The following is a 24,743-nucleotide window of genomic DNA, read 5'->3' as shown; positions in this document are numbered from 1 at the left end:
ACCCTCCCCCTAATACTTCCCAACTACCACGATCTTGCTGTTCATGACTTTCTCACTTCCCCACACTACGGTCCCTTGCATGTCCCTCCCTCCTCTCCTCCCTGCCAATTACTCACAAATTTTCCACCTCCTTAATGTAACATCTGTTCCCTATTCTCCCCCTTTCAGGTTGTTTCTTTTCCTTTACCTCCATGTATCATTTGCCTTTACCTGGCTCCTGGTGTTACATCAGAATTTATATAGTCACATATAAAGGATTGGTGCTACAATCCACAAATGAGGGAGAACATACCATATGCCACTTGCTTTTCTGTGTTTGTGTTACTTCGCTTAGTATAACACTCTCTAGCTCCATCCATTTACCTGCATATTTCATAACTTCATCCTTTCTTACTGCTGAATAGAACTCCATTGAGTAGATGTACCACATTTTCATTAACCCTTCATCAGCTGAGGGACATTTAGGTTGTTTCCATTTCTTCGCTATTGTGAAGAAACCAGCCACAAACATGGATGTACAGGTATCCCTACAGTATGATGAGTCCTTTGAGTATATGCCAAGGAATGCTATCACTGGATCACATGGTAGGTTCATTTTTAGTTTTTTGACAGTTCTCCACAGTGCTTTCCACAGTGGTTGCAGGCATCAGCTGAGGGACATTTAGGTTGTTTCCATTTCTTCGCTATTGTGAAGAAACCAGCCACAAACATGGATGTACAGGTATCCCTACAGTATGATGAGTCCTTTGAGTATATGCCAAGGAATGCTATCACTGGATCACATGGTAGGTTCATTTTTAGTTTTTTGACAGTTCTCCACAGTGCTTTCCACAGTGGTTGCAGGAGCTTGCATTCCCACCAGTAGTGAATGAGTGTGCCTCTTTCTCCACATCCTCTCCAGCATTTGGAGTCTTTTGTTCTTAACCAGTCTGACTGGGGTAAGATGAAATTTTAAAGTGGTTTGATTTGCATTTCTCTAATTACTAAGGATGTTGAGCACTTTTTAAGATGTTTCTTAGTCATTTTTATTTATTTGCTTAGAACTCTCTGTTTAGGTCTATTGCCCATCTTTTTATTGGGTCATTTTCTTATTTCTTTCTTTTTTGAGTTCTTTGTATATTCTGAATATTAATCCTCTGTCGGATGTGTAGCCGGTGAATATTTTCTCCCACTCAGTGGGTTTCCTCTTCCCTTCCTTGGTTGTTTCTTTTGCTGTACAGAACCTTTGTAATTTAATGAAGTCCACCTAGTAATTGTTGATCTTAGTGTCTGAGCAACTGGTGTCTGGTTTAGAAACTCCTTTGCTATACGTGTATCTTGGAGGTACTGCCTATGTTTTCTTCTAGCAGTTTCCAAATTTCAGGTTTTATAATGAGGTCATTGATCCATTTGGAGTTGACTTTTGTGCAGGGTGAAAGGTAAGGGTCAACTTTCATTCTTCTTCAGGTGGAGATCCAGTTTTGCCAGCACTATTTGTTGAAGATGCTATCTTTCCTCCATTGTGTGTTCTTAGCGCCTTTGTTTAATATCAGGAGGCTGAAATCATATGAGCTCATGTTTGAGTCTTCTATTGTGTTCCATTGATTTACATGTCTATTTTTGTGCCAATACCATGGTGTTTTTATGACTATAGCTCTGTAATATAATCTTGTTTTAAAATTTAGTTAGCTAGTCTTCATCTTTCAATTAATGAGTTAAGAGCATTTACATTTAGGATTATTATTGAGATACCTTCTAGTTCTTGAAATTCTGTGGGTTTTTCTAATATGTTCAAATAGTTTGTTTTCTTTATTTCTTCTTCGTTCATGACAGAGGTGGGGGGCTTGCAGAGTTAAACACGTTTAATTCTTTCCTAATTTCATCTGCTTATCTATTCCTTTTATGAAATGTATCCCTTCCCGAGCTCTCTTGACCTTGATGGTCTTTCTCTTCCTCTCTGCATCATGCTCCTGTAGGTGTCTTCTGCAGTGCTTGCTTGGGGGCCATGAATTGCTTTAGTTTACACTTTTCTTAGTGGGGCTTTATTTCTCCTTCAATTTAAAAGATAACGTTGCTGGATATGGTGATATTGGTGGGCAGTTTGTTTATTCTCGAGGCTTGAAGTATAGCCTTCCATCCTTTCCTGGCTCTTCGTGTTTCTGCTGACTGGTCTCATGTTATTCTCAGAGTTACTTTGCCTCTGTAAGTTACATGGCATTTTTCTTTTCCAGAATTTAGTGCTGTTTCTTTGCTTTGTAGTCGTAGCATTTGAACAAATGTGGCATGGACAGATTCCTTTCTGATCGTGTGTGTTTGGGTTCGAAATGCTTTTGGTACTTGGAATTCCATGTCTTTCTTTAGTCTCCGAAGTTTTTCTCCTATAATTATATCGACTTTTATTGATTTTTTTCTATGTCTTTAATTTACATTTTAATGTCTTTGTGGGTTTGGCCTCTTTATCGTGTCTCAGAATTCCTGAAATGTTTGGCCATGTTGCCTCCTTCCGGTAACTGCTGTTTGAAGGTAATCCCCTCCACCCTGTCTTCAGTCCTTGGTACTTCCTTCTGCTTTACCTAGTTAACTGGCCACGCCTTCCACTGTGTTTGATTTGATTACTGAGTTTTTCATGTCCAACAGCTGTTTGTTTCCCCTGTTCAGTTTTCCACCATGTTGCCTGTCTGAATCCTGTCTGATAGCGTTAATCGGTTTTTAAAATTGGATGTTTGAATTCTTTGTTGGACATTTCAGTTATGTCAGTGTCTTGGATGCAGTTACAAAGTGGTGAGATTTTGGAGAAGTTGTGCTGCCATGCTTGTTCATGTTTCTTGTGTTTCTGAGCACCTGTTGGGATTGATCGCTGCTCTGAGTTTATCTGAGGACCTTAGCGAGCAATCTTCTCTTCAGGACTCACTCAGTGCCACATAGAGTGGATAAAACGAATTATTAAAACAATGACACCAACCAAACCAGATATACAAATACAATCGATATCAGTTAAAGCAAACTCCTATGCTACCAATGATCATAGAAAATAAAATGAAAACCTAATGTGGAAAAAGACATGACATTAATAATAAAGGCAACATTAAAAATAACCAGTGAAATAAAGAAATGGGCAGTGAGAGGACAAAGGATGAAGTCAGGTCAAGTCAGACAAAAGAGAAAAGACAGGAAGGAGAATGTTAGGAAGAAAGAGACAGAGATTAAATGTCTGACCACACAATGAAGAAAACTATGCAAATAAAATTAGGTAAATATAGGAAAATGTTTAAAATACAAAATCTCATTTAAGTAGAATAGGGGCAAACAGTACTAAAGATAAAATAATAAGAAGAGATGGGACAACACTTTAAAGTGGCTCTTTGGGGACCTCTAACAGTGTGGGGAGGGGTGGCTAGTTGAAGCTAGAGCCTCTTGTCTTTCCTACAACCGGCCAGTGCTGAGGCTGGGCAGGTGCAGGGTCAGCTATCCATCAGAACTGCAGTCACTTTAGAACTTTCCCTTCTCTGCATAGCAAGAGCTGTTGCTGGCTGCTCCTCATGTTGTGGCCTGTGGACTGGGAAGGTTCTCATCTGCTCCAGAGATGCTTCAGTTTGTGTAAGAGACATCACCCAGCAAGGTTAACGCCTATGCTACGACGTACCCCTCACGTGTGTTTGATTTGGGGGAAACAAGCAACGTGTTCATGTCTGTACTGGAGAAGAACCAAGGGAACCTAGCACTCTGCCTGCCAGGCCTGGTGCCCGCAGACTCTGCCCAGCACACCCTGTGGAACAGAAGGTGCTGCAGAAACTGAGCGAGCCAACAGACCTGGGCTCAAAGTTTTCAGTCCTGTTGGCAGCAAACCACACATGATCAGAAGGTAGAGCTCCAGACAGCTGTCTGCTGGCCTTGCGCTCAGGGACTTGGGGCTGTCAGGCTTCCATATTCGCCTCAGGTGACCAGGTTTGCTCATTACCACAGCACAGATGTGGGGCCACCAGTGGCCACACCCTGCAGTAGGAGCTCTGGGCTACCACTGCCTCCCACAGCCACCCAGTCACTGTATCAGGGTGCTTCCAGAATGCCTGAGTTGCTATTATTTTTTGATTTGGGGTCCCCTGAATAGCTCAGTCTTTAAAATAACCTCCCTCAAGATGGTACCTGTCTGTAGCACCCTGAGATATGGGGGGCTGCAAAGTGGGTTTCTTCTCCAGTGCCTGCCATGTAGGAGGTGTCCCTGTGGCACCAAACCTCCCAGCTGGATTTAGGGTTTGGTAGTCACCTCTGCAAAGTCTGCAGAAGCTCTGGGTGTGGACTAAGGGCATCATTCTGTGCACAGTTCATTCAAAGAAGAAAGGAGGGAGGAAGGGAAGAAATAGAAAACAGAGCCAAATGCAGGAGGTGTAAAACATCCCGTTAATTACCGTATGTGTAAATGGAGTAAATATTCTAAATAAAAGACAAGTTGGCTGTTTTTTAAATGCATGTTGTGACTTTAGTCTACAACTCTGCTTTTTTAAAGCAAGTTGCTTTGAAAGTGTTGGCTTGGTTTCCTGTGGTGCTGGTCCAAGGATTCTGGGAGGCTGTCTCATTTCCTTCTTGGTTTCCTGAGCTCTGTCAATGAACGCGAGCCCCTTTATCCTCTAACAAATGTCCATTGCAAAGACTGGAAAGCATTAAGCCAGCATTATCTCTTCCCAGAAAGAGGGAGTGTAAGCCAAGGAAAGTAGAACCATTTTCCAGACTTCCTGGCGGCACAATGGAAAAGTCAGAACAGTTTCAAACCCTGTCATTAGCTCCCAAAACGCAAGACTTGACACCAAACCTGAGGTAACCTTCGTGACTAGAATTGCTGTTGCATTGCTCAGAAAGGAGGCTTATCCAACAGGACTCTCTCATCTTCACATACCAGGGTCTCAGCAAGGATCCAAGGTGGCATTTAAGGTTAGCAGAATGTTATTTCAGAGAGTCAGCAGAAAGTAGAGTCGGTGGAAAGCTAACCACCACAGACGGTTGGGGCACATCTCTGTATTTCTGTGAGCACGATGCACCTTCCCTGTCTGGAAAATGTCCTCCCTTCACCCATGTGCTTTGAGAGCACGCTGCTGTCCTCCTATGCATCCAGAATTTTGGTCACTCTTCTCATCAGAAGTCACCTCATGTTAAGTGGAGCAGAGGCCTTCCCCAGGACTTTTAAAAGCTGTAACCAGACAAGGAAGCCACAACCCCCTGCAGCAGCAGAGCGGGAGATACGGAGCCCGGACACTGTTGACCATGGTCCTGCTGTGTGGGCAAAGACTGAGGCCAATGGACGGGTAAAACAGATGGAGCAGGAAGCTCTGTGTCCCCAACATGAGCCTAGGCACCCTCCGGCTGTCTGTATCTGCTCTGCATATCCTTCCACAAGTCTTCTAGAAAGTTTGCACTGCTTCACATCTGAGGACTGAGGAGAGCAGACCTAGCTCAGTGACTCTCTGTTACATAGGATAATTTCAGCCTGTGCCTTGGCCCGAGTTACCCCATTTTATAAGGCAGCAGTTTTAACTTTAATTGCTCCATTTTGAGTACAAGTGATAGGGTGGAATGACATCTTATAAAGTCAAAAACCCACGTGCTTCACACCAGGAGGCAGACAGATCAAGTGTTTGTCCGTGACAATGAAGAGCGAAACGTGAGCAGATCAGACCTCATCAGTGTCTGGAGACACATGGGCCTATTAGACACACCAGACATGACGAAGTTTTAAAGCAGGAGCGCCCGTGGACTGAGGCAAGGAGGCAGGAGCGCCCCTGGACTGAGGCAGGGTAGCCTCCGGCCTGTGATGTGGCTACTTGTCACAAACCTCATCCAGGAAACAAGCCCTAAAGAACTCCATCTACCTGTCCCTGGATTTAGCTCACAGGCTCCTCCTGCCTGCAGCATGCTCAACATGTAGCACCCTGGTCTCGACTCTGCCTGTGCCTGGACCTGCCCTTCACAGCTCTGAACCAAGCAGCTCCAAACCCCAGCTCTGTTAAAATAAATCCTCTAACATCTATTAGCACTCCAGCCATGTGCATTTGGCTATGTTACAGTACCACACATAGTTCTCGCCCATTGAGAGGGCTTTACATCCAATTAGACAGCTGTTGACTACCCCCAACATAAAAGTGCCACTACTGTACTAACAGAGAGAGTTTGTTGTGCTGGTCATTATTATGGTCATTGGGCTTTAATGCTGGGGTTGAGCCATTGATTGAATTTTCTCTTTTAGCAGCGTGGGCAATATTCTCTAAAACTACAAGAGCTGGCCTTCAGGGAGGAGGCTTCCAGGACAGTTCCAGGTCTGTTGCTCCAAGTCCTGTGTCTGAAGTGTGTCTTGTCTTGTTAGAGAAACCTCAAGGATATCACATCCCTAGACAAATGTAATTTCCTACTATGTGCTAACCATAGATGCTTCTATTTACAGACGGTTATGCCAGTCACCACTCATCAAAGAAGTTTCTTTTGCAATAGACAGAGACTATTACATAATTCCACAGCTGATAGCACACAGAGAACAAATGTCTGTGAAGTGCCTAATCCTGAGAGACAGGTCTCAAAGGAACCTCTACCTAGGACTCACGGAATGTAGTGGAACAAGGGGTGCAGGGAACACTAGTGCATCCCTCAACTCCCATCGACAAAGCTCCCTCATGCAACAGACGGCAACGAACTCAGGGCTCGTGAACCGTTGTGGAAGAGGCGATGGAAAGACTGTAAGAGCCAGGGGAGGAGGTGCCTGACCACGTGGAAGTAGAGACTTACAGGCTCCTGAGACCTTGCTCATATGAGCTGACAGCAATGACGACAGCACGAACAAGACCCATGCGAACTCAAGCAGACAAAAAATGCCGCATAGAACTGGGGAAATGGGCAGTAGGTCTCAACCTCACCTGAAAAACTATTGGGCAGCTGATTCCTACTAGATGAGGAAGAGATGATATCCTTTAAGGGAGTGACTAGATGGACTGGCTAGACCCCAGTGGACAAACCTGTACTGAGGGACCTGTCAGGGGACACTAACTTGACTCAATAGGCCTTAACATAAATGACAGAATGTGTGAAATCCAGTGCGGTGGACATAGGAGGGTGCTGATGGGGAAGGTGGCATAAAGGTGATTGAGATGTTGTTTATGAAATACACAAAAACTCAGTAAAAATAAAGTTAGGTTAAAAATCCTTTATCTGGCCCCTGAGACTGCCTGTGCCTCTCCACTTCGCTCTGCCTTTTTGGAGCCGCCTTCTGCCCGTTTTGTAAGGGCTTCAGACACATTGCGTGTGTGGAGTGTAATGTCTGATCTGAAAGTTACTAAAATCAGAAGTGATGATTAGAATAGACCCAATGCCAATGGCCATGGGCACTGAAAATAATGACCGATGACAGTGATAGTTCTGCAGATACTGTGACTAAGTAAACTGGCATCACAACGACAGGAGCGCGTCCCTGTGCTGTTGGCTTAGCTTCTAACTGCAGTGACAGCTGAACGCCTTGCCAAGGTTAAAAAATACCTGCTCTCTCCTGAAGCGTCTCCTACAAGTCTCCTCACACACAGTTCTTCCCCACAGGAAGTTAGCGCTGGGGACCCCACACTATGGGTTCCCTTTCTGGGGTGATGTCACCTCCTGACTGCAAACACAGCAGTGATATCATCTGCTTGTAGCAGATCTGCGCTTTGTGATGACTGTTGTGTGGATTTCTCTGGTAGCTGTCATAAAAAGGGGATGAATAAAGTGATTTTTTTCAGCGTCACACACTGTTCTAAAAGATGGCTAGGGCTGAAAGAGAAGAGTGTGAGGATAATGAACAACTTCACGAAAGCCTAGATGTTTAAAAACTCAACTTATCAAAATGGAAGCAGGTGCACAGGAAATCCTAAAACCCTAACACGCACCTGTTAAATGAATGAGAACTGTAAACAAATATTTCCCAAGGAAATGTCAGGTCAGCATGGATTCACAGAAGTCACTATGAAAAAAATGAGAAATAATTTCCATTTTACAGAAACATTTTCTGAAAGTAGAGGAGGTGGCTATGTGCAAGTTTGTGGCTGAAGCCGGTGAGACGCTTCTGTCGAACACAGAGAGACCTTATGAGAACACCACGGAGGAGGCTGGAGAGATGGCCCAGCAGTTAAGAGCACCTGCAGCTTGCAGAGAACCTAGGTTTGGTTCCCAGCACACATGTGGGAGCTAAAAACTGTTCACAACTCTAGATATAGGGGACTCAGCATCCTCTTCTGGCCTCTGTGGGCATTGCATGCACAGGTGCATTTATGCACATGAGTGCACTTACATATGCCAGCAACACACCCATATACATATATAACATAAAAATATAAAAAGAAGGCCACTGACAAATCCTTTTAGCTCAAACCCCAGAGTCTTGAAAACATTAACTAACAGGCCTGCAATATAAAAACGGGTGTCATATCCTAACCCAGAGAGTTTACTCCATGAACTCAAATTTCCCATCTTAACAGGAAAAAATAGCCCAGAAGAACCCTTTAATCATCTGAATTAATGCAGAAAAATCTTGTCAAAAATTCAGCACCCCTCATCACCCAAGTTCAACCCACTCAAAGTGAATATTCTAGAAAATGGGAATAGAAAAATTGAAGTAAAAACTTCCTCAAGCCAGAAGAGTTAAACTACAGAACGTTACAGCTACAGAGCGTTACAGCTGGCCTCATGGCTAGTGGTGAAAAGCAGTTTTCCCTCGGCGGAAGACGTGTCCACTCCCAGCACCTAGTACTGTGACCAAGGTCAGCATGCCTTACTGCCAGGGAAAGGAAGGCCTAGAGAATGGACAAAATAATTGAACTGTTTGCTCACAAATAACATGATCTCCAACCTGTGATATATTTAGGGATCTACAAGCCAGCTGGTAAATCTAATGAACTCGGCAAGGCCACTCTGTACCAAAGGCCAAAAATGTCAAAAGTATTTGGGATCGTGTATCTAATCCTTAAAAGATTTTAGGGTTACCTCTTCAGAGGGGGGAATGTGAGAGTACCCAAAAGCCCCATAAAAACAAATAAATGAAAGAAAGGGAAAAAAGAAAAGAAAAAGAAAAAAGTGATGGGGAGCTATGGGAGGTGTTGGAGGGGAGGGAGTGGGTGTGATTTGATCAAAATGCCTTGTATGAAATTCTCATTAAAATTTTTGTAAAAGTTAAAAAAAATCATTGTCTGTGTATTGATGACACGCAGGAAAGCAAAAATTAAAACCTGTTATAACAGTATCGATAAAATAACAAGGAATAAATTTAACAGAAGTCTCACGTCTTCGCTGAAAATGTCAAAACCCTGATCAGGGAAATTAAGGAATCGCTGTCTAGATATACACGGGGTTCGGATGAGAACTGGAACGTTGGAACCGGCTCTGGCTGCCATGGTCGCACCTGCTTGGCCTCAATGCACTGTTGGGGAGAGGCGGCCATGACCGCCAGGGTCCAGAGGACCTCACCTAGTTCTGTAGATGAAACACAGGTCATTTTTCTTCAGTGAATATTAACCCAGCGAATTAGTGGAAGCCACAGAACGGCCCGAGCCCCTGCAGGTCGCTCATTTGAAACAGCAAAGAACGCTTGGGGCCTGAACCGAAGCAGGCGACAGCTGCCTTGCAAAGTCCGTGGTCTCCCTCTGCGCGCTGGGGTCGCCGTGACGCACACACAGGATTCCAGGAGCATCTGCAGCTCCACTTCGTAGATCTGAGCTCCGGGCTGAAGCTCACCGGCGCCACCCAGTGGCCAGTACTGGCACTTGGGACAAGAAAACGTGAGGAAGCCTAACCTGCTGTTCAAGAAACATATCCCGGTTGCTATGGGGTCGGAAACTGATGAGGAACTGTGGGGCCTTTAGAACTGATCCGCATAGAATAACACGGGAACTTGAAATGCCCATAATGCTTTGGGTGAATTCTCAAAGATCAGTGGTCAGAGAGGTCCAGAGCAAACCGGGGTATCAGAATCATGGGCCAGGGACTGTGGGATGTACTTCCTCTCCACCCACCCTAGTGGCTGCTCGTCTGTCCCTACATGAGCAGTGTCCCAGGAGCAGCTCTTGACAGACCTGCAAAGAGAGAGGCTCGGTTTCCAACAGCAGTTCCAGTGAGGAGGGACAATGCTCTCCCAGGAAGGTCCCCACTGATGAGATAGCTGGTGAGGGAAGGCCAAGAGCAGTGGTGGAAGGATAAACACACCCATGGGGTTCTCTACTGACTAGAGAATGGCCAAGGACCTGGCTATGTGGCCAGGCAGGTGGGCATCAGGAAACCGGACTAGTGAAAGGTGAGGCCTACTGAGGGTGAGTGTGGATCATCCCGACCGGAACTCAAGTTGAGGCTTAATGCCGTGTGTGGCCATGGTGAGAGATGGGGCCGTGTGTGAGGGCACAGTTTCTCTCTCTCTCTCTCTCTCTCTCTCTCTCTCTCTGAACTAGGTTGGTTAGAGGTGAGTGTTAAGAGGCAGCAGAGTGAGGCTGGATCTCCACGCACGTGCACAAGCACTCTTCCCACATGCCTACTCACCATCCCACACGTACATACTCTTGCCATATGATACCCTGTGCCATCCCCATACCCTGTCCCCATACCCAGTTACCAGGTGCGACCCCCTCATCTTGAAGTTTTCAGATCTATGTAATATTCTGACAAATAATCTCCTTTTTATATACATTACCCAGTCTTGGGTATTTTGTTGTAAGAGCTGAAAATGGACCCACACAGTACCTGTAAAAGTCACTACAAATCCTGCTTTCCAGCGGCCAGGTGAGAGAGGCCTGGGCCCCGAGCGACATGGCACCCAGGAAGATAGGCACTGTCTGGAGACGGAGACGGGGGTGGAGGGCTGCAGCAGGAATGCCAGCAGGAGCAGAGCCCCCAGCTCTTGAAGCTCTGTCAACCAAGCTCATGGACAGAGATGACATGACTGAACTTCTCCCAGGGGAGCTGAAGCTAGAGCAGCACTTGAAGAAGCCCTGGCTGCAGGGAGCCGGTCCACCCCAGGCCCAGCAGACCAAATGCACAAGCATTCGACTGCTGCCATGGACAGAGGGAGCTTCAAGTCAGAATTCCTAGAAGAATCCGATCTGAGTGTGGCCAAGCCGAAGCTCTGGATGATTGAGGAGGCCTAAACTGCCAAATATGGAGGGTTGTAGACGGAGAGTCTTGAAGAGGACTTTGCCCTTGTGCATTTACAGCATGGTTCCTCAAGGATCTCACAAGTTGACAGCCATCTAGATGACAACAGCAGCAGTTCCTGCTGCTGCACGTGCTGGACTGACTTGGATAACTCTGGGCCTCTGTGGGCTTGTCCAGCGCTCTGCTCAGCAGCCGAGAAATGAGTGAGGATCTGCTCAGTGGGCAGGAGCAGACCCCAGGGGCCTGGCCATCTTGGTCCTGTCCCCTCTGTCTGGAGGATTGTATCTGGAGGATTTTAACCAGAGGAGCAAGGATTTGGGCCAGTCGGATGAAGCCCCGATGTTCTGAGAGATCCAGCACCCTTGTGGCATTGCAGGACATGTCCTTATGTACATGCAGGGAGAAACACTGTTTGAGAGCCTGAGAGCCTGAGAACTTAAGGAAAGAAAGAGAACTAGAACTGAGGTCCCCTCCTGTTAGCTGGGGTCATGGTCCCTTCCTGTGGGCTCCAGCTGTGGTACTCTCCAGTGAGCAGGAGAGTCCTAACCTGAGAGCTGGAGCCGTGGTTCCTCCTGTGAGCTGGAGCTGTGGCTCTTCCTGTGAGCTGGAGCTGTGGTCCTTCCCTGTGGGCTGGAACTGTGCTTCCTCCTGTGAGCTGGGACCCTTCCCATGGGCTGGAGCTGTGGTTCCCCTCCTGTGAGCTGGAGCTGTGGTCCTTCCCTGTGGGCTGGAACTGTGCTCCCTCCTGTGAGCTGGGACCCTTCCCATGGGCTGGAGCTGTGGTTCCCCTCCTGTGAGCTGGAGCTCTGGTCCCCCCCCCATGCGCTTTCCAGTGAGCAGGAGAGTCCTAACCTGAGAGCTGGAGCCGTGGTTCCTCCTGTGAGCTGGAGCCGTGGTTCTTCCTGTGAGCTGGAGCTGTGGTCCTTCCCTGTGGGCTGGAACTGTGCTCCCTCCTGTGAGCTGGAGCTGTGGTTCCCCTCCTGTGAGCTGGAGCTCTGGTCCCCCCCCCATGAGCTGGAGCTGTGGTTCCCCTCCTGTGAACTGGAGCTATAGTCCTCCTATGTGAGCTGGAGCTGTGATTCCCTGCCTGTGAGCTGGGGCTGTGATTCCCCTCCTGTGGACTGGAGCTGTGGTCCCCTCCTGTGGACTGAGGTTGTGGTCTTCTTCTGTGGACTGAGGTTGTGGTCCTCTTCTGTGGACTGAGGTTGTGGTCCTCTCCTGTGGACTGAGATTGTGGTCCCCTCCTGTGGACTGAGGTTGTGGTCTTCTTCTGTGGACTGAGGTTGTGGTCCTCTCCTGTGGACTGAGGTTGTGGTCCTCTCCTGTGGACCGGAGCTATGGTCCCCTCCTGTGGACTGAGGTTGTGGTCCTCTCCTGTGGACTGGAGCTGTGGTCTCCTCCTGTGGACTGAGGTTGTGGTCCTCTCCTGCGAGCCGGGGTTGTGGTTCCCCTCTTGTGGACCAGAACCGCCGTCCCCCCCTGTAAGCTGGAGCTGTGGTCCCCTTCTGTGAGCTGGAGCTGTGGTTCTGCCCCCCCCCATGAGCTGGAGCTGTGGTCCCCTCCAGTGAGCTAGAGCTGTGGTCTCCTCCTGTAAGCTGGAGCCATGGTCCCCTTTTGTGAGCTGGAGCTCTGGTCCCCCCCCATGAGCTGGAGCTGTGGTCCCCTCCAGTGAGCTAGAGCTGTGGTCTCCTCCTGTGAGCTGGAGCTGTGGTCTCCTCTTGTGAGCTGGAGCTGAGGTCCTCTCCTATAAGCTGGAATTGTGGTCCCCTGTGAGCTGAAGCTGTGGTCCTCTCATGTGAACTGGTGCTGAGGTTCCCCACCTGTGATCTGGAGCTGTGCCCCCCCATGAGATGTAACTGTGGTTCCTCATAATAATATGGACTCCCAGTCCCAGGAGGGATGATCAGAATGCAACTGTGCTGGATCAGGTGCTCATCCACTGTTGAAGATTAATGCATGTTTCAACTCTCACTGTAAAAGTCTCCTTACACACCAGATGGTGATTGACACAGACACAGTTTTCTAAAGTTTGGAGAGGAAGGGGCTGCAGAGCACTTATCTCTGTGTGGGACGCCTCTGTCAGGCTTCTGGAGCTCAGGATTTGAGAGTCATTGCAGAGGAGGAGGTGGAAAGATTGTAAGAGCCAGAGGTGTTGGACAACCATGGGGGGGCAGAGTTCTCCAGACACCTGGCCAGTTACTCATGTGAACTCGCAGCAATGGTGACAGCATGCACAAGTCCTATGCAAGCTCAAGTGGATGAGTCCATGCTGGAGAACATTTGGGGATTCAAGTTAGGCTCTATGGGCTTTATTGCCCAGAGAGGGTACATTTGAAGTAAGGGGGTGGGGTGTGGATAGGAGAGGGGAAATAAATGTCATCAAATTATATTGTCTGGAAATCACAAAAATTCAACACAAATGCTTAAAAAAAAGTCACTACAGAAATTTGAAGTCCCCTTAAATTGGGACATGCTGATATCCTTCTTCGCTCCTTGCAGGAATGGGCAGTGACCTCTGTCTTGGGTCACTCAGTTGAGGTGTCCCCTGGGGTCGATGGAATCAGTGGGTGTGGTGCTGCAGCAGGGCAGTGATGGCTGGACTGAGACTTTTTCCCTTGTACCCTCTGTGGACTGAGACAGAGACAACAAAGGACTAAAGACAGGCCCCTGGGAAGGCTCTACCCAGTGCTGGTACAGGTGGTACCACACTGTTTCAGGCTGCTCCAGGAAGGGATGCTTACCTGGACCCAACTGTGCTCCCGTGTGGCACATGAACATGCCGCCACATGCTACAGAAGACTGGTGAGAGCTGCTCTTCAGTCTGCACCATGGAGTTGCTGCTCTCCAAACCAAGGTACACACTTTACAGCCCACGGTGGCCAATGGTAGCCAAAGAGACCCTGCATCAAGTGGATGCATGGCTCTGGGTGCCGCCTCAGGACCATGGTTGAAGATATCGTTGGAACAGACAGCAGAGGCAGTTACTTGAATGGCAGGGTGAAGGCTCGTGGCTGACTGACATGCCTTCCTCAATGTCAGGGCCAAGGAGGGCCCCCACAGATAGCTTCTCTGGGGGTCTGGAAAGGGGTCGGGTGCGCTCACAGCACAAGACTGTGTGTCCTTGGTTCCACGATGTCTGAGCTCTGCAGGGTAGACTGAGCCTTCACAAGGTCTGGGAAACTAGGGTGGAGGGAGGCCTCCAGTTGCTGGAGGCTGGGCTGCTGCTGCCTTTGCCCCTGCTGTGTGCCAGCATGAAGGGGAGTGGTGGTGGGGGTAACTCAGGAGGGGCCAGCACTGTGGACCAGCAGCTGCCACCACCATCTCTTTTAAAGGTGTCTAAAATCAGTGACACGTGGAAAGGGCAAATGAGCAGGAAGGAGGACCTGTGTGAGGGACGCACAGGGAAGTCCAGACAGCTTCAAAGCAGGGCACTTGAGAAATCAGTTTATCAAACAGGATATTAAAAAGTATTGGTCTGAACCTCATAACTAACCTGCCAGGCAAGGTTTCCCCACTCACACATTAGCCGCATTGCTGTTTGGGGGGTAACCACTCTTTGACTGGATTTGAGGCCCACTCCAAGAAGAGAATCCATACCTGGTACCGCAAACCTGGTTAAAGCCTCATGCTGGGGGAGAACATGGGCTCTGTATTTGTGGGGAGGAAAGTTGAGTATGGTTGTTTAGCTAAATAGATGTAGTGTCAAACTGCTTTCTAAATACTTATGTTTGTGCCACAGATAGGTACTCTCAGTCTTGATCAGTAGTGAATGCAGAGACTCATGCCTGCACAAGGTGATGAAAATAAATGGCAGATGAGCAGTCAGACCTAAACAAGACATTTATATAATCTCATTGCAGAATAAAAGGTCAGAAAGAACTGAAGAACTGGAAGACAGGGAAAAAGGCTGTGGAAAACAGGCTTGAGCCTAGGGTCATATTGCAACTGTCAGGGTCACATGGTTTCCAGGAATCCAGGCTCTGTAATCTGAAATCCAGTATGCTAATGAGGCATCCTACCCTCTATTCTGTGATAGGACTTTAAGTCTGGTATGCTAATAGGATGCTAAACCTGTTATGCTAATAAGGTATCCTACTTGCTGTGCTGTAATTGGACCACTACCCCTATATAAGCTTGTGCCTTCCTGCAATAAACCAGACCTGTGTCACTGAACCTGGTCTCCTGTGTCTGAATGCGGCTCCGCTGACACAGTTACTCACCAGCCCTGGGGTCTGGGACCGTGCAGAAGCAGTGATGGCTCCGCTGACACAGTTACTCACCAGCCCTGGGGTCTGGGACCATGCAGAAGCAGTGATGACAGGAGGCAGCGCAGGGCAAGCAAAAGAGCTGCCTCAGCACCAGGCGAGCAGGAGAGTGGCCTCAGCCCAGGGCAGACAGAAGAGCGGCTTCAGCCCAGGGTGAGTGGAGGAGCAGCCTCGATGCCTGTGAGAATGAATGAGCAGCACCCATGAGAATGGAGGAGTGGCCGCCACTGGCGGTGACCACAGCTGGCGCCCAACGTGGGGCTTGAAAAGCCCGACCCCGCGAGGCTGTAAACACTTTGGGCTCCTGATGCCCTCTTTGCCAGTGATTCTTCTGTGGGTGCTCACCGGTTTTGTTCTCCTGTGCTTCTTCTTCTGGCTCACAGTCTTTGGTTTGGCGTGTCATTCCTGCCTCCACAGATCATCTTCCTGAATGGCTCCTGAGCCCTTCTGGGTACGTCTTGCAGGGTGAGTGACCTCCAGTATGGGGAAGAGTCATCCAGCTGCTGCCGGCCTCTGTGCTGCTGCACTGCTGCTGGCCCCTGGGCTGCTGCACTGGTTTCTCTCCTCAGGAGTAGGCAAATTAGAGTAATAGAGAAGGAAGTAACTAAGGTATTAGATGAAGTGCTAGCTCTTACTCCTTGGTTTACAGATTCCTGGTGTTGGGATCTGGAACAATGGGCTTGTGTGCTATTCATGGCCAGAAAGAGAGAAGTCAGGGAGGGGCGTCCATTATCTGGGCTGTTCTACCCCATTGTGACTGCCATTCTGGCCTTACTTCAGGGAGTTCCCCCCAATGCCCCTGAGCAGAATAATCTCATACTAAAAAACATAGGTAAACAAATAAAACAACAGGATAGTGGGGACGGCTTGTCCCAGGCATTTCCAGTCAAAATCACACATCTCTTCTGATGTGGAAACGATGCCTGCTGATAATGAGGTAAAAAAAAATGATGAACTAGGGTACAAGGGTCCCCCTGATGAAAAACAGGAAGTCAAGATCACCCCTGCCTCGCCATTACGGGGAGGTGGCTACCCTCCACTATCTTGTATTGGCTTTGATGAAAAACAGGAAGTTAAGGCAGCCTCTGCTCTGTCATTATGGGGTGATGGCTACTTTCCCCATCTTGCACTAGCTGTAAGGAAGTTTCCCCCAGTCCATCTACCCCTCCCTTACAGAGGAGGACTGGTAGCCTCTCCCGCCTAGGCCCCTCTCCTATGATACAATGGGTGATTTTCCACAGTTTTTCCTGATTACTATCAATCAGGGACTACAGAACCCTAATGTCTGGAATCCATATTCTCATGATACTTTTAAAAAGCTGCATAAGGCAGCCATTGAGGATGGCATTCATTCTCCTTGGTTTGGTCAGCTATTAGAAACAATCAGCCATGCAGCCAACACCCCCTATGACTGGCAGAATATTGCCTGTGCCTGTCTACAGGGAGGTGATTTTCTCTTATGGAAGGCTGTCTATCAAAATGAGTGTAAACAACAGGCAAAACACAATAGAAATGCCAATGTTCAAAACATTGGATTTGACACCTTTGTAGGGTGTGGCAATTTTACAACCCCACAAGCCCAGGCACAGGGACCTCCTCACTACTTTGAACAAGTGCGGCTTTGCGCACCCTGTGCTTTCCAAAGTACGCCAACCCATGAGGATACCAAGTTAACCAGATTGATGCAGAAACAAGGTGAGCCTTTCTCTGACTTTGTTGAAAGATGCCAACAAAGTGTTAATAGGAAAATCAGCCATCAGGGGGCCGCAGATTCTTGCTCAAGGATCTTATATATGAAGGCTGCTCTACCAAGTGTCGCCTTGCCATAGGACCTGTTAGACACAATGATGTCTCTGAATGGATTCTGACCTATCGGGATATGGGGACCACTCGAGCTCATGCCATGGCTCTTGCTGAGGCACTGGCTTCTCACCAGCCACAGGCCAAGATGGACAAAGGCAAATGTTGGGCTTGTGGAGGACAGGTTCATTGGTCTCGCACCTGCCCTAACAATATCTGGCAGATGGACATTACTCACTTCCTTTCCTTTGGCAAGCTCAAATATATCCATCATATTATTGACACCTGTTGTTAACACAAGGGCGAGGCTATGCGTGTGTCTTTCCAGATAATGTTCCAGCCCCCATTTGGATTCCAGCCCAGAACATCAAAATTGCCTGCAATAAAACCCTCCCTCCACAACCACCTACTCCAGAGATGGCAGCCCTGACCCTGGAGGAAGCAACACACCTCTCAACCACTGAGAGACCAACCCAATGCCGCAGACAACAAAAGCCACCAACCTGGGGTGACCTTGAACATTTCACTCCACAAACAGAGACAATAGCTGAGCTAAGTCCTCAATCTAGAGGAAAACCTTGTCTATGTTCCTTATTATTTATGTTATCAGTATTGTTAACTCTCAAGCACTAGCAACTCTTGTTAACCCCCACTAACCTGTCAACCTTACTTGACAAATTATTAATGTAGCCAATGAAAAGGAGGTAAATTCCATGTCAAAATCTACACCTCCTGGCCAATGGTTCCCTAAATTACAGATGTACTGGTTCAGTCAGCTGTTGCTCCGCCTCCAGATCTTTCCAGGCATGTCTCTGCAAACAAGGACCCACTGTTCCTTGCCCTTACCAACCTATAATTGGCCTATGATGGGTTTCAACGAATTCTTGACCCCTGAGGAGGTCTTTAAATAAGCTAATACTGGATGTACTGCCTCTCCCTCTGCCAAACCACACAAAGGACCTACCCTTCAAGGGCTGGTAGTCAATGACAGGTAAGATCCCGACAGACGGAATAACCTAAGACAGGCACAGTCCATTATGCTGGGTGACCCTTGAGGTGGGGACAACAATGCCAAGGCAAAGAATCTCGACTCCCACTGGTTGGCATGGAGTTGGCACAACCTGCTCTTAAGGAAGCTCACCATCTTGAGGGAGGAGGCTCTTGATACAATGACCCTCTGAGACATTGTACTTTGCCTTGATGTATCTGGACTGATATCAATATGCTATATACCTCACCTTTAAAAATAAAAAAAAGTGGAGGTGTGGGAGACAGGCTTGAGCCTAGGGTGATATTGCAACTGTCAGGGTCACATGGTTTCCAGGAATCCAGGCTCTGTAATCTGAAACCCAGTATGCTAATGAGGCATCCTACCCTCTATTCTGTGATGGGATGTTAAGTCTGTTGTGCTAATAGGATGCTAATAGGGCGACCTTATGCTAATAAGGTATCCTACTTGCTGTGCTGTAATTGGACCACTACCCCTATATAAGCTTGTGCCTTCCTGCAATAAACCAGACCTGTGTCACTGAACCTGGTCTCCTGTGTCTGAATGCAGCTCTGCTGACGCAGTCTCCTCACCAGCCCTGGGGTCCGGGACCAGGCAGAAGCAGTGATGACAGGAGGCAGTTCAGGGAAAACAAAAGAGCTTCCTCAGCACCAGTCGAGCAGAAGAGTGGCCTTAGGCCAGGGCGAGTGGAGGAGCAGCCTCGACGCCTGTGAGAATGAACAAGCGGCACCCATGAGAACAGAGGAGTGGCCACCACTGGCAGTGACCGCAAAAGGCCACAGTTGCTGACCTCTGAGCAAGACAGCCACTGCAGCCAGGAACCCCCTGGAGATGCCTGTGCTGCAAGAGTGACCGACAGCAATCAGGCATGGATCAGGAGGGTGACTCCTTACTGCAGAACCATTTGCTTACCAAGAGATTCAGGGAGGAGAGTATGCCTTCAGCTCTGTTCCCACTGGTGACCCTACCAGGCTCCAATGGAGAGTTCTAATTCGGTACTCACGCTGAGGGCCCTGGTTAAGTTAAAGGGGTCACAAAACCAAACCAAACAAAAGTCATGAACTTGGGAAAGGGATTGGGAGGGAGGAAGGCAAATGAGTTGGAGGGAGATAAGAGGTAACATCAGTGCATACACGTGTGTGATATTGTCAAGTTAATTAAGAAAAAGTGATTTCTAACATTAAAAAAAACAAAAACACTAGCCTAAAGCCAATCAGCAGGAGTCTCTCTGTCTTTGGTGAAGAGCACTTCAGGCAGGTGATGGGTATGGCCTCCCAAGCCATTCACCATCCCTGGTGATTTCAGGAGCTAGTCTCCTTAACCCTGGGTTTCTGATTTTATGAAGGGCAAGGGGCTGTTACAGCCATTATTATTTTAGAGTATCAGGCTGCTTAGTGCTCCCCAGTAACTGGGAAAAGAACATCTAGCCCCGAGTTCAGGGCTCTGGGAGGGACAGATTCCTGGAGCTTTGGTAAATCCCCAAATGTCAATGATCCCCAAATATGAGACCCACTCATGTCATCCTGTGTCCAGACAGCTCACTTGTTCCAACATAGGAAAAGGCTCCAATCTACTTGGCTCATAACTCATCAAAGGACAGCTGGTTGTCATGAATGGAGCCACTATCCCCATTCATAAGCAGGTTTTAATGTGACTACACATACATGTTTGCAGCACAATAAGAAGCTGAGAGGCTGTTGTTCTCAGAGTGGCAGAACCAGCTTGAATCACACCAGCAGTGTGTGAGAATCTTGGTTTCCCACACACCTGTCAGCACTTGCAGCTGTCCTGTGTTCTATTTTAGTCCCTCTGAAGGTGTGTGGACCCCTCTGGTCAGAGATTTGATCTACACTTTCTACTGGCTGATGGTGGCTTACTCCTGTCCTTTGAGGAAGGGTCTGATCAGTGGGCAGCTCACTTCTCAACAGGGCTGAGCTTTGTTCTGTCTATTGGTCTTGCTGAAGACATGGACAAACTGAGAATTTATTTACAGAATGGCAGGCTTCCTCCCTACCACCAGGCTCACTTGCCTGCATGGATTCAGTGGTTCTCTGAAGTGTGGCTCTCATCACTCTGCCTGCCCAGCAAGTCTGCTCACCTTAGACAAAGTCAATGTGCTTGTATTGGTTCTCCTTAACAAAGACGTTATCATCAACCAATGTCAGAAATTCAACCTTCCCTATCCTCTCCTGAGTGATGACATGAACTGTGGGACTGGGCAGGGTCCCGCCTCATCCTGTCTCTCGACTAGACCTGGTCTTCATGCTTGGAAAAGTTCTCTGTCCCCACAGAGTCACAGTCCCCCCTGACTGAAAAGCAAGGGTGGCTGTGGTCAGGAGGGGACTGTGCAGCCAGACAGAGTGGATGGAGAGGAAGCTCTGCCAGGGACCTGTGAGCCTGGACAGGGTGTTGGGGACGAGCTTCAGTGACACTGAGTGCCTCTCAGCCACTCCCTGCCCAACACAGGAGACTGGAGCTAATTGGTGATGTGGGGCAGCAACACTCCACCATGGGGTAATTGGACCCTGGAGTCCATGTTCCTGTTCTCAGGAAAGGAAGCCAGTGTACTTCTACACCAGAGCCTCCTTTAAACCTGGCTCATGCAGGCCAGCCACTGTCAGGACTGGTCAGGCTGCAGCAGAGGCCAGCTGCCCAGGGGTGCCAGGTAGAAATCAGTCTCTGAGCAACAGCAGGCTGAGGACAGATACACTGACTCCTGTGGACCTCCACGGTAGGTGCTCACAGTAGCCTTCACTCTCAGTAAAGGGACTGCTGTCCTCAGAGCTCACTGTGCCATGTTGGAGCTCCTTCCCCAGAACCCTGCTTCCTACCTCTTCTTCCATGCGTTCTCCAGCACCCCCACCCCACTCTGCAGTCACACATCCTTGCCAGGCATGGTCGTTTCCCTCTCTGCCTTCAATCCTTTTGCCTGTTCCTCATGAGATGTCCCCCTAACCCTTGTTCTAGAAAAATGGAAGAACCCACCCTGCTAGTGGACAACCCATACAAATGTGGTTTCTTTCCCGACACTTTCCTGGTCTGTCTTCTCATGGCGGCCACCAATGGCCTCTTGGTTGCCTGTCAGACAGTCCCTTTCCAACTCTGTGCCCTTGACCTCCCAGCAGGGAGACCCTGCTCAGCCTGGTTGGGATCACAGAACTCTGAAAGTCCCCTTCTGTGCTCCCCAGGGGCACTTTGTCTGCCTCACTCACCTTGGCCCTTTGAATTCGCAGCCTTCTGCCAATGACTTATTTGCCAGTGTCATCCTGGACTCTCAGGGACAGCACTAGGAAAGGGCACTGTCCACACCTGAGCTGTTGCCTCCTCTGGGTATGACCAACTTCGTACTGGTCATTTCTCCTTCCCACTGGGCCAGTCCTTCTACCACCCATCAGAATGACAGCCAGAGTCCCTCACATCCTCCTCCCTCTGGTCCACACCAGCCCCGCTGCCCTTTCCCATGTGCTCCAGCTCTAGCACAGCTGCCTTCACACCCCGCAGGCCAGCAGGGTTGTCTCTGCCATCCTTGTTCACCTGTGCACCCCAGAGAGCCATGTGTCAGATCCTCAGTTCCTGCAGACTTTGTCCAAGTACCTTCTCTTTTCTGCTCCCCCACTCAGTGCCCAGCTCCACCCACCTGCTCTCCCTCCACCTAATCATCACCATCTCCCAGGTGAGGGGCTGTGCACCTCTGTGTCCTGCTTCACTAGGATTTACATTCCATGAAGGTGGAGGTTTGGGACAGGAGCTTTCTCCTGGCTGATCCCATTGCTTGAAATGACTGCACTATAGTAGGCACTCAATAAACTGAATGGATGGTAAAGGTGAAGATACTCACCCCGAGTTTTGCTACCTGACCTCTCCTGGTGAGTCCTGGGTGTCGCTGGTTACTTCTGGCACTTTGCATGGTGATCGTGGGCACGGATCCCAGCATCACCCTAACTGAGCTACCTGTCTTCCTCTTCCCCCACAAATGAACTTTCCCTGTACACAAACCCTCAAGAAAGCAAAAGCCTGGGAAAGAGAGATCCCCAAAGTCCATTCCTGGGCATGACAGCAGGCAGCTCCAACTAGGACTCTGCGTACTGTTTCTATGTGGTGCTACTGAAGTAAGGGCTGTCTCAGTATTTTTCACATTCATCAAACCATTGTTTCCGTTTTTATTGTGTTTGTATCTCCATTTTCCCGAGTCCACCTGTTTATACTTCCAAATGGCTGTAAGGATTGTTTCATTGTTCCAAGGAAAATAATATTTGATGGGGTTTCAATCTGAATAGACTGAATCTGAAATGGACTTAAGCTTACATAGATAAGCCATGCCCTTATTTACTTTGGCTCTGGAGGTACAACTGGTGGGGAGCTGTATGTTGAAGCTCTATTTGCCCCGCTGGCCACTTCTCCCCAGACTATTCTTCTGTTTGTTTTGTTTTCCTGATCCTACCTTGATCAAAGATACATGAGTAAAACCCACCGTTTAGAGGCATCAATTTTGTTTGATGAGACATTAATCTTGAAATCATGCTTCCCTTCATTTTTACACATGTGAGTTTAAGCTGGTAGTCTCTGCCTGAGTCTTCAGCCCATGTTTGTAGAGCCCTGCAGTCAACTCTCCTGTCGCAGCCAGAGTCCCTCCTTCCTGGGTGACCGTAGTCTACTTTCACTGATTCTCACAAGTGGCATTTTCTTAATATTTCATTTATTATTTTTATTTTATGTGTAAGAGTGTATTGCTTACATGTGTGTAAGTGCACCCGTGTTATGCAATGCCCACAGCGGTTGGAAGAGGGTGTTGGATCCCCGAACGGAAATTATGAACGGTTGTTAGTTGCCATGTGGATGCTGGGATTTGAACCTTGGTCCTCTGCAAGCAGCCTGTGCTTGTAACCCCTGAGCCATCTCTCCAGCCCACAACTGGTATTTTCTTAATTCAGTCAGTGTTTAACTCTGTGCTTTCTCTTGTTTCCTTTATTCTGTTTTCTCTTGTTCTTTCCAACTTCCAGGATCCAGTTCCTCTGAAACACTATTGTTTACCTTGAAAACATTTAGGAATGTATTAACGACAAACTCCAAGTATAGAACACAGTCTTTCAATCCTTTGAAGTGAGGCAAACCATATACATTATTGTAATCTTAGCTCCCCCGGGGTTTTCCTCTGGTATTTAAATGGTGACTTGGTTAACAAGGACTGATGTTTGCATCCTGTTTCATTGCTATGCAGATAGTGCTTGGAGGACAAAGGGGGGGTGTTTAAAGGTGTCCGTTCCCCTCACTGCAGTCCTCTGTGCACAGTCCTCTCCTGTGGTGAAGCTCTTAACTGCTATAACTTTTGAGTTTCACACTGAGGGAGGTTGTGTGAGTCCCCGTTCAGAACAACTGGTCAGAAGCCAACCTACCAGCCACACCCACACAAAGATGGCTCCAGTCTGTGCACAATGCTGATCACCCCCCACCCCCGCCCCGTGGATGCTGCTCTGTGTGTTCTGGGCTCTTAATGAAAACTAAAGCTAGCCCAGTTGATCTTCCAGTTTAGAAAATTTCTTATTCCATCTCTGCACTTTGGGACTCTTTCCTCCTGAAGTTAGAATAGTGGCCATTTGTGTGTGCGCTGTTTGATCGCTTGAAGCCCTAAGCATCATAGGAAGCATCCATGTCTGTATATGGGTTTCGTTATAGTTTGGTTCTTGAACGTCCACAGCATTTGCTACTTTTCTTGTCACTGTGACAGACTAGTGACAGAAGCAACTTCAGAGAAGAAAGGTTTATTCTGGTCCTTGGTTGCTTGTGGCTCCTCTCATACAACTTGGGAGATCAGGAAACAGAGACCTTGAGCCAACTCCAGAACCATATATGGCCTTCAAGTCTGGTTCCCAATGACCCAGTTCTAACTAGACTTATGTCCCAGCTTGGGACCAAGTGTTTAAACTCATAAGTCTGCAGGGGACATTCACATTCAAACCATAACATCCCCCAAAGGCCTGTGTGTTGAAGGCTTGGTCATCAGCCTGGTGTGCTACAAGAAAGTGCTGGAACCTTTGGGAGGTGAGGCCTGTAGGAGGAAGTTAGGTCACTGGGGATGTGCTCCTGAAGGGGATGATGGGACCCCAAACCCCTCTCCATGTTTCCTGCTGCCATAGGGTAGACAGTCTTCACCAAGTGCTCCCGCCATGATATGCTGGGTCACCACAGGTAGAGCAACAGACAAGTGACCATGAACCAAAGCCAAAATAAAGCTTTCCTTTTTAAAAATTGATTTTCTTAGATAGGCTCACAGTAATCAGAGATGACTGGAAAGCCTGTTTTCACTATGGTTGAGGATACAGAATAAAGTGGCAAAGTGAAGTCAGACCCTCCCTGAAGGGAAACCAGTGCTTGTTAATTCAGATGCCTGCTTTGCGTTAGTTAAGTCAGTCTTCTCGTATACCTGCATTCTTTCGTAGAAAGGATTCTCTGCCTGTCTCCTGAACACACTACTAACTTTGGGACCTTTACCTTTGTAGCCTGTGATAGAGTCAGAAGGAGCCAGAAACTGAATTTACCCATCTTCACAA

The sequence above is a fragment of the Nannospalax galili genome, unplaced genomic scaffold (assembly GCF_000622305.1).
Source record: "Nannospalax galili isolate Female #2095 unplaced genomic scaffold, S.galili_v1.0 scaffold453, whole genome shotgun sequence".
Lineage (NCBI taxonomy): Eukaryota > Metazoa > Chordata > Mammalia > Rodentia > Spalacidae > Nannospalax > Nannospalax galili.
This window is presented reverse-complemented; position numbering follows the sequence as displayed.